Raw genomic sequence first — 14843 nt, 5'->3', positions numbered from 1 at the left:
TAAATGACCATCCCTGATGATGTACCAAGTCTTGGAGAGTGATAAAGCAAAGGGAGATTACGTACCAGCCAATATGCCATGTTACAGGCTGTGTTTGAAAGAGGACAGTTCGGAGCAAATTGGTTGGTCTTTTATTTCTCTCCACAGTTTGGTACATATGAAAAAAATCCAATGGAACAGCATATTTAAGACTGCTTATGTTATCGGCCAGAATGAAAAATATAAACATTACCAAGAACACAACACGTTGAGAAACTGTTTGGACTGTTCTGGGAAATTAGGGAGTGTCCTATCTTTTACACAAATAAATGTAAGTTTACAAGTATTTTAAATAGGTAGTATGTATTATGAGCTTAAGAAAAAAAAAAACAATGTGGCTTGAGCTCTCAAAGCAAGTAAATACCCTCGTTAAGTGGTCTGTGTCAGTAACGCACAGCATGCAATTACACTAAGCAGCCAGTGTCCATAACACAGCACGCTGGAAACGTGTCAAGCAAAACTATTACTACCCATGAAATTGATTTGACATGAGACATAAAAATAAGATTACAGTTAATCCTTACTGAGAGCTGATGCTATGGATTTGAAACGGAGCTACAAGCACAATGTATAACAAGATTACGTTACAATATTACCAGACAAAGGAACATAAAAATTACAAACCAGACAAAGGAACATAAAAATTACATTATACATAATACAACACAAAACAAAGTATCTATACTGTTCCAGCCCAAGTCTCTAGCACTGAAAATCATGTTACTTTATCAGTGGGGATGTTTTGTATTGGTGAAAGTTACTCCCCATTTATACTGGCAGAAAGGTTTTAGAAGACCTAAAAGAATACAGACCTAAATGATCATGTCCCACAAGGATAACCATCATATAAGAAGTATACCTGTTATCTATCTGGTGAAGTCACATAACCCTGTTATAACTTATTTGTCACTAGTGATCTTTCAAAAGCACTAGTACTGTCTGTATAGCTGCACAATAATAAGATTTTACTCACCGGTAAATCTATTTCTCGTAGTCCGTAGTGGATGCTGGGACTCCGTAAGGACCATGGGGAATAGCGGCTCCGCAGGAGACTGGGCACAACTAAAGAAAGCTTTAGGACTACCTGGTGTGCACTGGCTCCTCCCACTATGACCCTCCTCCAGACCTCAGTTAGGATACTGTGCCCGGAAGAGCTGACACAATAAGGAAGGATTTTGAATCCCGGGTAAGACTCATACCAGCCACACCAATCACACCGTATAACTCGTGATACTATACCCAGTTAACAGTATGAAATATAACTGAGCCTCTCAACAGATGGCTCAACAATAACCCTTTAGTTAGGCAATAACTATAAACAAGTATTGCAGACAATCCGCACTTGGGATGGGCGCCCAGCATCCACTACGGACTACGAGAAATAGATTTACCGGTGAGTAAAATCTTATTTTCTCTGACGTCCTAAGTGGATGCTGCAACTCCGTAAGGACCATGGGGATTATACCAAAGCTCCCAAACGGGCGGGAGAGTGCGGATGACTCTGCAGCACCGAATGAGCAAACTCTAGGTCCTCCTCAGCCAGGGTATCAAACTTGTAGACTCTTGCAAAAATGTTTGAACCCGACCAAGTAACAGCTCGGCAAATTTGTAAAGCCGAGACCCCTCGGGCAGCCGCCCAAAAAGAGCCCACTTTCCTCGTGGAATGGGCTTTTACAGATTTAGGGTGCGGCAGTCCAGCCGCAGAATGTGCAAGTTGAATCGTGCTACAGATCCAGCGAGCAATAGTCTGCTTAGAAGCAGGAGCACCCAGCTTGTTGGGTGCATACAGGATAAATAGCGAGTCAGTTTTCCTGACTCCAGCCGTCCTGGAAACATATACTTTGCAGGGCCCTGACTACGTCCAGTAACTTGGAATCCTCCAAGTCCCAAGTAGCCGCAGGCACCACAATAGGTTGGTTCACATGAAAAACTGATACCACCTTAGGAAGGAATTGGGAACGAGTCCTCAATTCCGCCTTATCCATATAAAATACAGATAATGGCTTTTGCATGACAAAGCCGCCAATTCTGATACACGCCTGGCCGACGCCAAGGCCCACAGCATGACCACTTTCCACGTGAGGTATTGTAGCTCCACGGATTTAAGTGGCTCAACCCAATTCGACTTCAGGAAATCCAACACCACGTTGAGATCCCACGGTGCCACTGGAGGCACAAACGGGGGCTGACTATGCAGCACTCCCTTAACAAAAGTCTGAACTTCAGGCAGTGAAGCCAGTTCTATTTTGGAAGAAAATCGATAGAGCCGAAATCTGGACCTTAATGGAACCCAATTTTAGGCCCATAGTCACCTCTGACAGTAGGAAGTGCAGAAATCGACCTAGCTGAAATTCCTCCTTTGGGGCCTTCCTGGCCTCACATCACGCAACATATTTCCGCCATATGCGGTGATAATGGTTTGCGTTCACTTCTTTCCTAGCTTTAATTAGCGTAGGGATAACTTCCTCCGGAATGCCCTTTTCCTTCAGGATCCGGCGTTCAACCGCCATGCCGTCAAATGCAGCCGCAGTACGTCTTGGAACAGACAGGCCCCCTGCTGCAGCAGGTCCTGTCTGAGCGGCAGAGGCCATGGGTCCTCTGAGATCATTTCTTGGAGTTCTGGGTACCAAGCTCTTCTTGGCCAATCAGGAACAATGAGTATAGTTCTTACTCCTCTCCTTCTTATTATTCTCATTACCCTCGGTAAGAGAGGCAGAGAAGGGAACACATACACCGACTGGTACACCCACGGTGTAACCAGAGCGTCCACAGCTATCGCCTGAGGGTCCCTTGACCTGGCGCTAGAGATGAGCGGGTTCGGTTTCTCTGAATCCGAACCTGCCAGAACTTCATGGTTTTTTTCACGGGTCCGAGCGACTCGGATCTTCCCGCCTTGCTCGGTTAACCCGAGCGCGCCCGAACGTCATCATGACGCTGTCGGATTCTCGCGAGGCTCGGATTCTATCGCGAGACTCGGATTCTATATAAGGAGCCGCGCGTCGCCGACATTTTCACACGTGCATTGAGATTGATAGGGAGAGGACGTGGCTGGCGTCCTCTCCGTTTAGACACTTGATTTACTAATTTTGGGGAGCATTAGGAGTACTCAGTAGTGTACAGTGCAGAGTTTTGCTGATAGTGACCAGTGACCACCACTTTTATTTATAATCCGTTCTCTGCCTGAAAAAAGCGATACACAGCACACAGTGACTCAGTCACATACATACCATATCTGTGTGCACTGCTCAGGCTCAGGCCAGTGTGCTGCATCATCTATATATATTATATATCTGTCTGACTGCTCAGCTCACACAGCTTATAATTGTGGGGGAGACTGGGGAGCACTACTGCAGTGCCAGTTATAGGTTATAGCAGGAGCCAGGAGTACATAATATTATATTAAAATTAAACAGTGCACACTTTTGCTGCAGGAGTGCCACTGCCAGTGTGACTAGTGACCAGTGACCTGACCACCAGTATATAATATTAGTAGTATACTATCTCTTTATCAACCAGTCTATATTAGCAGCAGACACAGTACAGTGCGGTAGTTCACGGCTGTGGCTACCTCTGTGTCGGCACTCGGCAGCCCGTCCATAATTGTATATACCAGTGACCTAACCGTGGTTTTTTTTTCTTTCTTTATACATACATACTAGTTACGAGTATACTATCTCTTTATCAACCAGTCTATATATTAGCAGCAGACACAGTACAGTGCGGTAGTTCACGGCTGTGGCTACCTCTGTGTCGGCACTCGGCAGCCCGTCCATAATTGTATATACCACCTAACCGTGGTTTTTTTTTCTTTCTTTATACATACATACTAGTTACGAGTATACTATCTCTTTATCAACCAGTCTATATATTAGCAGCAGACACAGTACAGTGCGGTAGTTCACGGCTGTGGCTACCTCTGTGTCTGCACTCGGCAGCCCGTCCATAATTGTATATACCACCTAACCGTGGTTTTTTTTTCTTTCTTTATACATACATACTAGTTACGAGTATACTATCTCTTTATCAACCAGTCTATAGATTAGCAGCAGACACAGTACAGTGCGGTAGTTCACGGCTGTGGCTACCTCTGTGTCGGCACTCGGCAGCCCGTCCATAATTGTATATACCAGTGACCTAACCGTGGTTTTTTTTTCTTTCTTTATACATACATACTAGTTACGAGTATACTATCTCTTTATCAACCAGTCTATATATTAGCAGCAGACACAGTACAGTGCGGTAGTTCACGGCTGTGGCTACCTCTGTGTCGGCACTCGGCAGCCCGTCCATAATTGTATATACCACCTAACCGTGGTTTTTTTTTTCTTTCTTTATACATACATACTAGTTACGAGTATACTATCTCTTTATCAACCAGTCTATATATTAGCAGCAGACACAGTACAGTGCGGTAGTTCACGGCTGTGGCTACCTCTGTGTCGGCACTCGGCAGCCCGTCCATAATTGTATATACCACCTAACCGTGGTTTTTTTTTTCTTTCTTTATACATACATACTAGTTACGAGTATACTATCTCTTTATCAACCAGTCTATATATTAGCAGCAGACACAGTACAGTGCGGTAGTTCACGGCTGTGGCTACCTCTGTGTCGGCACTCGGCAGCCCGTCCATAATTGTATATACCACCTAACCGTGGTTTTTTTTTCTTTCTTTATACATACATACTAGTTACGAGTATACTATCTCTTTATCAACCAGTCTATATATTAGCAGCAGACACAGTACAGTGCGGTAGTTCACGGCTGTGGCTACCTCTGTGTCGGCACTCGGCAGCCCGTCCATAATTGTATACTAGTATCCAATCCATCCATCTCCATTGTTTACCTGAGGTGCCTTTTAGTTGTGCCTATTAAAATATGGAGAACAAAAATGTTGAGGTTCCAAAATTAGGGAAAGATCAAGATCCACTTCCACCTCGTGCTGAAGCTGCTGCCACTAGTCATGGCCGAGACGATGAAATGCCAGCAACGTCGTCTGCCAAGGCCGATGCCCAATGGCATAGTACAGAGCATGTCAAAACCAAAACACCAAATATCAGTAAAAAAAGGACTTCAAAACCTAAAATAAAATTGTCGGAGGAGAAGCGTAAACTTGCCAATATGCCATTTACCACACGGAGTGGCAAGGAACGGCTGAGGCCCTGGCCTATGTTCATGGCTAGTGGTTCAGCTTCACATGAGGATGGAAGCACTCAGCCTCTCGCTAGAAAACTGAAAAGACTCAAGCTGGCAAAAGCACCGCAAAGAACTGTGCGTTCTTTGAAATCCCAAATCCACAAGGAGAGTCCAATTGTGTCGGTTGCGATGCCTGACCTTCCCAACACTGGACGTGAAGAGCATGCGCCTTCCACCATTTGCACGCCCCCTGCAAGTGCTGGAAGGAGCACCCGCAGTCCAGTTCCTGATAGTCAGATTGAAGATGTCAGTGTTGAAGTACACCAGGATGAGGAGGATATGGGTGTTGCTGGCGCTGGGGAGGAAATTGACCAGGAGGATTCTGATGGTGAGGTGGTTTGTTTAAGTCAGGCACCCGGGGAGACACCTGTTGTCCGTGGGAGGAATATGGCCGTTGACATGCCAGGTGAAAATACCAAAAAAATCAGCTCTTCGGTGTGGAGGTATTTCACCAGAAATGCGGACAACAGGTGTCAAGCCGTGTGTTCCCTTTGTCAAGCTGTAATAAGTAGGGGTAAGGACGTTAACCACCTCGGAACATCCTCCCTTATACGTCACCTGCAGCGCATTCATAATAAGTCAGTGACAAGTTCAAAAACTTTGGGTGACAGCGGAAGCAGTCCACTGACCAGTAAATCCCTTCCTCTTGTAACCAAGCTCACGCAAACCACCCCACCAACTCCCTCAGTGTCAATTTCCTCCTTCCCCAGGAATGCCAATAGTCCTGCAGGCCATGTCACTGGCAAGTCTGACGAGTCCTCTCCTGCCTGGGATTCCTCCGATGCATCCTTGCGTGTAACGCCTACTGCTGCTGGCGCTGCTGTTGTTGCCGCTGGGAGTCGATGGTCATCCCAGAGGGGAAGTCGTAAGCCCACTTGTACTACTTCCAGTAAGCAATTGACTGTTCAACAGTCCTTTGCGAGGAAGATGAAATATCACAGCAGTCATCCTACTGCAAAGCGGATAACTGAGTCCTTGACAACTATGTTGGTGTTAGACGTGCGTCCGGTATCCGCCGTTAGTTCACAGGGAACTAGACAATTTATTGAGGCAGTGTGCCCCCGTTACCAAATACCATCTAGGTTCCACTTCTCTAGGCAGGCGATACCGAGAATGTACACGGACGTCAGAAAAAGACTCACCAGTCTCCTAAAAAATGCAGTTGTACCCAATGTCCACTTAACCACGGACATGTGGACAAGTGGAGCAGGGCAGGGTCAGGACTATATGACTGTGACAGCCCACTGGGTAGATGTATGGACTCCCGCCGCAAGAACAGCAGCGGCGGCACCAGTAGCAGCATCTCGCAAACGCCAACTCTTTCCTAGGCAGGCTACGCTTTGTATCACCGCTTTCCAGAATACGCACACAGCTGAAAACCTCTTACGGCAACTGAGGAAGATCATCGCGGAATGGCTTACCCCAATTGGACTCTCCTGTGGATTTGTGGCATCGGACAACGCCAGCAATATTGTGTGTGCATTAAATATGGGCAAATTCCAGCACGTCCCATGTTTTGCACATACCTTGAATTTGGTGGTGCAGAATTTTTAAAAAAACGACAGGGGCGTGCAAGAGATGCTGTCGGTGGCCAGAAAAATTGCGGGACACTTTCGGCGTACAGGCACCACGTACAGAAGACTGGAGCACCACCAAAAACTACTGAACCTGCCCTGCCATCATCTGAAGCAAGAAGTGGTAACGAGGTGGAATTCAACCCTCTATATGCTTCAGAGGTTGGAGGAGCAGCAAAAGGCCATTCAAGCCTATACAATTGAGCACGATATAGGAGATGGAATGCACCTGTCTCAAGTGCAGTGGAGAATGATTTCAACGTTGTGCAAGGTTCTGATGCCCTTTGAACTTGCCACACGTGAAGTCAGTTCAGACACTGCCAGCCTGAGTCAGGTCATTCCCCTCATCAGGCTTTTGCAGAAGAAGCTGGAGGCATTGAAGAAGGAGCTAAAAGGGAGCGATTCTGCTAGGCATGTGGGACTTGTGGATGCAGCCCTTAATTCGCTTAACAAGGATTCACGGGTGGTCAATCTGTTGAAATCAGAGCACTACATTTTGGCCACCGTGCTCGATCCTAGATTTAAAGCCTACCTTGGATCTCTCTTTCCGGCAGACACAGGTCTGCTGGGGTTGAAAGACCTGCTGGTGACAAAATTGTCAAGTCAAGCGGAACGCGACCTGTCAACATCTCCTCCTTCACATTCTCCCGCAACTGGGGGTGCGAGGAAAAGGCTCAGAATTCCGAGCCCACCCGCTGGCGGTGATGCAGGGCAGTCTGGAGCGACTGCTGATGCTGACATCTGGTCCGGACTGAAGGACCTGACAACGATTACGGACATGTCGTCTACTGTCACTGCATATGATTCTCTCAACATTGATAGAATGGTGGAGGATTATATGAGTGACCGCATCCAAGTAGGCACGTCACACAGTCCGTACTTATACTGGCAGGAAAAAGAGGCAATTTGGAGGCCCTTGCACAAACTGGCTTTATTCTACCTAAGTTGCCCTCCCACAAGTGTGTACTCCGAAAGAGTGTTTAGTGCCGCCGCTCACCTTGTCAGCAATCGGCGTACGAGGTTACATCCAGAAAATGTGGAGAAGATGATGTTCATTAAAATGAATTATAATCAATTCCTCCGCGGAGACATTGACCAGCAGCAATTGCCTCCACAAAGTACACAGGGAGCTGAGATGGTGGATTCCAGTGGGGACGAATTGATAATCTGTGAGGAGGGGGATGTACACGGTGATATATCGGAGGGTGAAGATGAGGTGGACATCTTGCCTCTGTAGAGCCAGTTTGTGCAAGGAGAGATTAATTGCTTCTTTTTTGGGGGGGGTCCAAACCAACCCGTCATATCAGTCACAGTCGTGTGGCAGACCCTGTCACTGAAATGATGGGTTGGTTAAAGTGTGCATGTCCTGTTTTGTTTATACAACATAAGGGTGGGTGGGAGGGCCCAAGGACAATTCCATCTTGCACCTCTTTTTTCTTTTCTTTTTCTTTGCATCATGTGCTGATTGGGGAGGGTTTTTTGGAAGGGACATCCTGCGTGACACTGCAGTGCCACTCCCAGATGGGCCCGGTGTTTGTGTCGGCCACTAGGGTCGCTAATCTTACTCACACAGTCAGCTACCTCATTGCGCCTCTTTTTTTCTTTGCGTCATGTGCTGTTTGGGGAGGGTTTTTTGGAAGGGACATCCTGCGTGACACTGCAGTGCCACTCCTAGATGGGCCCGGTGTTTGTGTCGGCCACTAGGGTCGCTAATCTTACTCACACAGCTACCTCATTGCGCCTCTTTTTTTCTTTGCGTCATGTGCTGTTTGGGGAGGGTTTTTTGGAAGGGACATCCTGCGTGACACTGCAGTGCCACTCCTAGATGTGCCCGGTGTTTGTGTCGGCCACTAGGGTCGCTAATCTTACTCACACAGCTACCTCATTGCGCCTCTTTTTTTCTTTGCGTCATGTGCTGTTTGGGGAGGGTTTTTTGGAAGGGACATCCTGCGTGACACTGCAGTGCCACTCCTAGATGGGCCCGGTGTTTGTGTCGGCCACTAGGGTCGCTAATCTTACTCACACAGCTACCTCATTGCGCCTCTTTTTTTCTTTGCGTCATGTGCTGTTTGGGGAGGGTTTTTTGGAAGGGACATCCTGCGTGACACTGCAGTGCCACTCCTAGATGGGCCCGGTGTTTGTGTCGGCCACTAGGGTCGCTAATCTTACTCACACAGTCAGCTACCTCATTGCGCCTCTTTTTTTCTTTGCGTCATGTGCTGTTTGGGGAGGGTTTTTTGGAAGGGACATCCTGCGTGACACTGCAGTGCCACTCCTAGATGGGCCCGGTGTTTGTGTCGGCCACTAGGGTCGCTAATCTTACTCACACAGCTACCTCATTGCGCCTCTTTTTTTCTTTGCGTCATGTGCTGTTTGGGGAGGGTTTTTTGGAAGGGCCATCCTGCGTGACACTGCAGTGCCACTCCTAGATGGGCCCGGTGTTTGTGTCGGCCACTAGGGTCGCTAATCTTACTCACACAGCTACCTCATTGCGCCTCTTTTTTTCTTTGCGTCATGTGCTGTTTGGGGAGGGTTTTTTGGAAGGGACATCCTGCGTGACACTGCAGTGCCACTCCTAGATGGGCCCGGTGTTTGTGTCGGCCACTAGGGTCGCTTATCTTACTCACACAGCGACCTCGGTGCAAATTTTAGGACTAAAAATAATATTGTGAGGTGTGAGGTATTCAGAATAGACTGAAAATGAGTGTAAATTATGGTTTTTGAGGTTAATAATACTTTGGGATCAAAATGACCCCCAAATTCTATGATTTAAGCTGTTTTTTAGTGTTTTTGGAAAAAAACACCCGAATCCAAAACACACCCGAATCCGACAAAAAAAATTCGGTGAGGTTTTGCCAAAACGCGTTCGAACCCAAAACACGGCCGCGGAACCGAACCCAAAACCAAAACACAAAACCCGAAAAATTTCAGGCGCTCATCTCTACCTGGCGCTATATCTTTGTAGCTTTTTGTTGAGGCGGGACGCCATCATGTCCACCTGTGGCCTTTCCCAACGGTGTACAATCATTTGGAAGACTTCTGGATGAAGTCCCCCCTCTCCCGGGTGGAGGTCGTGTCTGCTGAGAAAGTCTGCTTCTCAGTTGTCCACTCCAGGAATGAACACTGCTGACAGTGCTAACACATGATTTTCCGCCCATCGGAGAATCCTTGTGGCTTCTGCCATCGCCATCCTGCTTCTTGTGCCGCCCTGTCGGTTTACATGAGCGACCGCCGTGATGTTGTCTGACTGGATCAGCACCGGCCGGTGTTGAAGCAGGGGTCTAGCCTGACTTAGGGCATTGTAAATGGCCCTAAGTTCCAGAACATTTATGTGTAGGGAAGTCTCCTGACTTTTCCATAGGCCTTGGAAGTTTCTTCCCTGTGTGACTGCCCCCCCAGCCTCGAAGGCCGGCATCCGTGGTCACCAGGACCCAGTCCTGTATGCTGAATCTGCGGCCCGCTAGAAGATGAGCACTCTGCAGCCACCACAACAGCGACACCCTGGCCCTTGGAGACAGGGTTATCCGCCGATGCATCTGAAGATGCGACCCGGACCACTTGTCCAACAGATCCCACTGGAAGATCCTTGCATGGGACCTGGCGAATGGAATTTCTTCGTAAGAAGCTACCATCTTTCCCAGGGCTCGCGTGCATTGATGCACCGACACCTGTATTTGTATTAGGAGGTCTCTGACTAGAGACGACAACTCCTTGGACTTCTCCGGGAGAAAACCTTTTTATCCTGTTCTGTGTCCAGAACCATACCCAGGAACAGTAGACGCGTCGTAGGAACCAGCTGTGACTTTGGAATATTCAGAATCCAGCCGTGCTGTTGTAGCACTTCCCGAGATAGTGCTACTCCGACGAACAACTGCTCCCTGGACCTCGCCTTTATAAGGAGAACGTCCAAGTACGGGATAATTATTTCGGCCATTACCTTGGTAAATACCCTCGGTGCCGGGGACAGACCAACGGCAACGTCTGGAATTGGTAATGACAATCCTGTACCACAATTTTGAGGTACTCCTGGTGAAGAGGGTAAATAGGGACATGCAGGTAAGCATCCTTGATGTCCAGTGATACCCTGAAATTCTCCAGGCTTGCAATAATCGCCCTGAGCGATTCCATTTTGAACTTGAACCTTCGTATCTAAGTGTTCAAGGATTTCAATTTTAGAATGGGTCTCACCGAACCGTCTGGTTTCGGTACCACAACATTTTGGAATAGTAACCCCGGCCTTGTTGAAGGAGGGGTACCTTGATTTCACCTGCTGGAAGTACAGCTTGTGAATTGCCGCCAGTACTACCTTTCTCCGAGGGCAGCCGGCAAGGCTGATGGGAGGTAACGGCGAGGGGGAGTCGCCTCGAACTCCAGCCTGTATCCCTGTGATACTACTTGCAGAACCTAGGGATCCACCTGTGGGCAAGCCCATTGGTCCCTGAAGTTCCCGAGACGCGCCCCCACCGCACCAGTCTCCACCTGTGGAGCCCCAGCGTCATGCGGCGGGCTCAGAGGAAGCGGGGGAAGATTATTGATCCTGGGAACTGGCTGTCTGGTGCAGCTTTTTCCTTCTTCCCTTGTCTCTGTGCAGAAAGGAAGCGCCTTTGACCCGCTTGCTTTTCTGAAGACTAAAGGACTGTACCTGAAAATACGGTGCTTTCTTAGGCTGTGAGGAAACCTGAGGTAAAATTTTTACTTCCCAGCTGTTGCTGTGGATACGAGGTCCCAGAGACCATCCCCAAACAATTCCTCACCCTTATAAGGCAGAATCTCCATGTGCCTTTTAAAGGCAGCATCACCTGTCCACCGCCGGGTCTCTAATACCCTCCTGGCAGAATGGACATTGCATTAATTCTGGATGCCAGCCGGCAAATATCCCTCTGTGCATCCTTCATATATAAGACGACGTCTTTAATATGCTCTATGTTAGCAAAATATTATCCCTGTCTAGGGTATTAATATTATCTGACAGGGTATCAGACCACGCTGCAGCAGCACTATTTATGCTGAGGCAATTGCAGGTCTCAGTATAGAACCTGAGTGTGTATATACAGACTTCAGGATAGCCTCCTGCTTTTTATCAGCAGGCTCCTTCAAGGTGGCCGTATCCTAAGACGGCAGTGCCACCTTTTTTGACAAACGTGTGAGCGCCTTATCCACCCTAGGGGATAATGCCCTACGTGACCTATCCTCTGGCGGGAAAGGGTACGCCATCAGTAACTTTTTAGAAATTACCAGTTTCTTATCGGGGGAACCCACGCTTCTTTACACACTTCATTCACTCATCTGATGGGGGAACAAAACACTGGCTGCTTTTTCTCCCCAAAAATAAAACCCCTTTTATGTGGTACTTGGGTTCATGTCAGAAATGTGTAACACATTTATCATTGCCGAGATCATGTAACGGATGTTCCTAGTGGATTGTGTATATATCTCAACCTTGTTGACACTGGAGTCAGACTCCGAGTCAGACTCCGTGTCGACCTCTGTGTCTGCCATCTGAGGTAACGGGCGTTTTTTGAGCCCCTGATGGCCTTTGAGACGCCTGGGCAGGCGCGGGCTGAGAAGCCGGCTGTCCCACAGCTGTTACGTCATCCAGCCTTTAATGTAAGGAGTTGACATTGTCGGTTAATACCTTCCACCTATCCATCCACTCTGGTGTTGGCCCCACAGGGGGCGACATCCCATTTATCGGCCTCTGCTCCGCCTCCACGTAACCTTCCTCATCCAACATGTCGACACAGCCGTACCGACACACCGCGCACACACAGGGAATGCTCTGACTGAGGACAGGACCCCACAAAGCCCTTTGGGGAGACAGAAAGAGAGTATGCCAGCACACACCAGAGCGCTATATAATACAGGGACTAACTGAATTATATCCCCTTATAGCTGCTATATATATATATATATATATATATATATATATATATATATATATATACATACTGCGCCTAAATTTAGTGCCCCCCCTCTCTTTTTTACCCTTCTGTAGTTGTAGACTGCAGGGGAGAGCCAAGGAGCTTCCTTCCAGCGAAGCTGTGAGGGAAAAATGGCGCCAGTGTGCTGAGGGAGTTAGCCCCGCCCCTTTTTCTGCGGACTTCTCCCGCGTTTTTTAAACTCTGGCAGGGGTATTAATTTACACCTATATAGCCTCTGGGACTATATATGGTGTATATTTGCCAGCCAAGGTGTGTAATATTGCCCTCAGGGCGCCCCCCCCAGCGCCCTGCACCCATCAGTGACCGGAGTGTGAGGTGTACATGAGGAGCAATGGCGCACAGCTGCAGTGCTGTGCGCTACCTTGGTGAAGACCGAAGTCTTCTGCCGCCGATTTTCCGGACCTCTTCATGCTTCTGGCTCTGTAAGGGGGACGGCGGCGCGGCTCCGGGAACGAACATCAAGGTCGGGTCCTGCGGTCGATCCCTCTGGAGCTAATGGTGTCCAGTAGCCTAAGAAGCCCAAACTACCACCTGTTAGGTAGGTTCGCTTCTTCTCCCCTTAGTCCCTCGCTGCAGTGAGTCTGTTGCCAGCAGATCTCACTGTAAAATAAAAAACCTAAATATACTTGCTTTCTAGGAGCTCAGGAGAGCCCCTAGTGTGCATCCAGCTCAGCCGGGCACAAGATTCTAACTGAGGTCTGGAGGAGGGTCATAGTGGGAGGAGCCAGTGCACACCAGGTAGTCCTAAAGCTTTCTTTAGTTGTGCCCAGTCTCCTGCGGAGCCGCTATTCCCCATGGTCCTTACGGAGTCCCAGCATCCACTTAGGACGTCAGAGAAAAGCAAGTAGGAGGTGACCAACAGGCCACTTGAAAGTGACCACCAGGACTGGATTAAGGGACACATGGGCCGGGGGCTGAAATGATCAAGGGCCTATTGTTAGAAGTTTGGGAGGTGTGGCCAGTGCTATGTGGGTGTGGCCAGTGTTACGGGGGCATGTACACCCCTTACACTAATCAGTCCCACTGTCTCCCTAAATATGTAAAAGGAGAATAATCTTAAAGAAAAAACAAACACAATTTTAATACTTATGATTTTTGTGAAGGACTGTGGCTGTAGACCCATCTGTTCCAGGGTTAATCTAGTCCTGGTAACCTCACTACAAGAACCAAAACTGTGAATTTATTTCTAAGCTCTGGCTAATTGGTTTTAAGGTTTATTCTTTCTTTTAGAAAATAGCATATTTCTAATCTTTTACTAGTTTCTTTGGAACTGGGATGACTAGCAATGGGCACCACCACCAGGATTTAGGTAAAGTGACATCAGATGACAAGCAGACTGGGAAGGAGATCTGAAACAAATGGGCTCTGGTATGTACAATTCCTCTTGCCCAACCGAAAGATGCACCTTCAGTGGTGTAACTTTCACTGACTAATTGAAGAAAAATAAAATAAGCAAAACCTGTAGCGCCATGACATAACTGAAGCAAATTTTGAATCTGGTCATGCAGGGAAACGACTCCAATATGAAGAGACTAATGTACTCAAGTTGATCCAAGCCAAAAAAAAGTGCTGTTCTATTTCTGTCAACTATAATAATCAAAAGTTCTGAAATCAACTGCAGCACCCTAAAAGTATGCTCTCCTTCACTAGTAGCAAGTGCCAAGTCATAGCAGCACTTGTTGCCAAGCCTGAAACTCCTCCTGGATACTGCAAATGAATGGCAGGGGCACTGAAGGTGCCAAGAAGAAATCAACAGACTGAAGAGAGCCAGAGAGTGAGTATTTCATTAAGAGTCCACTGAAAAACAAAAAATCATATGTAGGCGACAGTTCACTATTTATCCTTATCCCCCAACAGGTCGGGTTTTCAGGAACTCTTCACTGAATAGATGAATGAACCTTTAGAGGAGTTAAGCGAGTTAAGGGAAAGAGCTTGAACAGTCATTACTCTCCGAGGCTCGGGAACACCTGCTATACAACAATTGCAACATTTGCCAAATAATTAATTATATACAGATGTCTCGTATCTAGAGAGATATCTTTATCATTTCCTCATCTTTCTGACCCATTGACTTCATGAAAGCCCTGAATC

At 47.5% G+C, this 14843-nt stretch overlaps 1 protein-coding gene across 3 annotated transcripts in view; it reads right to left on the bottom strand.

The window, feature by feature from the left end:
• FLNB (filamin B) overlaps window positions 1–14843 on the bottom strand; it is a 382553-nt gene that overhangs the window by 193737 nt on the left and 173973 nt on the right. The gene's annotated exons all lie outside the window — the stretch shown is intronic.

Source organism: Pseudophryne corroboree, chromosome 9 (genome assembly GCF_028390025.1).
Source record: "Pseudophryne corroboree isolate aPseCor3 chromosome 9, aPseCor3.hap2, whole genome shotgun sequence".
Taxonomy (NCBI): Eukaryota; Metazoa; Chordata; class Amphibia; order Anura; family Myobatrachidae; genus Pseudophryne; species Pseudophryne corroboree.
This window is presented reverse-complemented; position numbering and strand designations above follow the sequence as displayed.